We start from the raw sequence: 1,863 nt of genomic DNA, 5'->3' as shown, positions 1-1,863 counted from the left end.
ACACACACACACACACACACAAATGCGTAGACTTATACATATACATAAATCTATTTATATGAAACAGGTTGTGCCGTCAACTGAATATATATACAACGTGACTGATGATGGTAGGAGTTTTGTGGTCTTTTTAAAGAATAAAACATGCAGATGTGGAAAGTTTCAATACGAAGAAATACCATGTGAACACGCTTGGAATGTACTAAAGCGGAAAAGTGTAGTAGTAGATGGATATTGCTCGAATTTGTATAAATCAAAGACGGTTTTGAAGATTTATGAGATACTAATTTATCCATTTTTTGATGTAGCAGAATAGGTGATATCTGAATACATAATGTATGACGATGTCCGATCTCCAAAATTCAAAAGACCTCCAAGAAGGCCTTAAAATAAACCTTGTTAAAAAACAAAAGGTGAATTGTTTGGTCTCAAAGGAAGCATACGTATAGCACATGTGGATTTGCAGGTCATAATAGGCGTTCATGTAGAAACAAACCTCAAGAAGTTTAATAAGCTATTTCAATTATATTGGCTTGTAAAATTCGATTTTATAAATACTTGAATGTTATTCTCAATAGGTTTTATGTTTAAACTGTATGAGTTGGGATGTTGATGATGGAATAAATTTTTTATGTCCTATTAATTGTGATCATTTTTATTCTTCATTTTGTATTCATGCTCTTAGTATGAATTATCGTTAGCGTATATATTGTACATCATATACATAAATTCTTTATGTATAAGTGAAATTGAACATTTCTTTATATTTGTATTAATTTTCTAATGAAATAGTATATGTATAAGTTTTACAGTTCATAAGATTATATATACAATTAAGACTATGTATATACAATATACATACTTATATGCATAATTATACAATTCATAACCTCTTATATATGCAATTAAACATATGTTGATACAGTTCAGATACTTATATGTAAATTTATACGTTGTCTAGATACTTATAGAACTAATAATTGAAGGAGAACATTTATACATATACTTATAGTATAGTCATAATGAATTAACGATTGTGTAAACTGTCGAGATTTATACAGTTGATGTGTACCTATATATTTTTATTTAAGTAATTTGTATATTTATACTTTATGAACGATCCTATAAGCCTAATAATGTATATGTATATATTCAGCATAAATGTAATCCTAGATTTATATTGTTAGTGTATAAACATACATTGTATAAGTTGATTTGTATATCTGAACTTTATGAACAATTCTATGATCGTAACAATGTATATTTATATACTCAATATAAAATGTACCATATATTTATATAGTTAATGTATAAAAAAATTGTTATTTAAGTGATTTGTATTTTATATTTTATTGAAGTTTGTATAAGCCTCACAATGTGTGTAAACATATACACAAAATAAACGATACACATATATTTATAAAGTTAATGTATAAGTAACACTGTATAATTTAGTTTGTATAAGTATTATAGTGTTAACAAATATAACGAAATAAAATACTTAATCGATCAAACAAGTATATTATAATCAAAAAACTGAAAGTTCAAAACATTAAAGGTTGTTATGCATGTCATTTGCATATACAAAAAAAATAGAAATTTAGTACTACTTTTATAATCAATTGTGATCCTTTCACTTCTATCGAAATCCCTTTGAATACTGATTGGCCTTTATGGTGCCTCTCTGTCACTAGTGCCATCGATTTGGATCTTTTGCATTACATAGTTCCACAATAAAGAAGCATATTGAATACGTATGAACTCTAAATTGAAGGAATTTGGAAGCCCATTTCCATTACTGATATTGTCTACATAAGCAACAACATACACTACAAGAAAACTGTGAGTTACATGTGGATTTTC

General features: G+C 26.9%; 1 pseudogene; it reads left to right on the top strand.

Moving 5' to 3' along the window:
* LOC107001500 overlaps positions 1-510 on the top strand; it is a 1,297-nt pseudogene extending 787 nt beyond the window's left edge.
* Positions 511-1,863: the final 1,353 nt, after the last annotated feature.

This window comes from Solanum pennellii, chromosome 1 (genome assembly GCF_001406875.1).
Source record: "Solanum pennellii chromosome 1, SPENNV200".
In the NCBI taxonomy this organism is placed as follows: domain Eukaryota; kingdom Viridiplantae; phylum Streptophyta; class Magnoliopsida; order Solanales; family Solanaceae; genus Solanum; species Solanum pennellii.
Note: the sequence above shows the minus strand (reverse complement) of the source record. Positions and strands in the feature narration are given on the sequence as shown.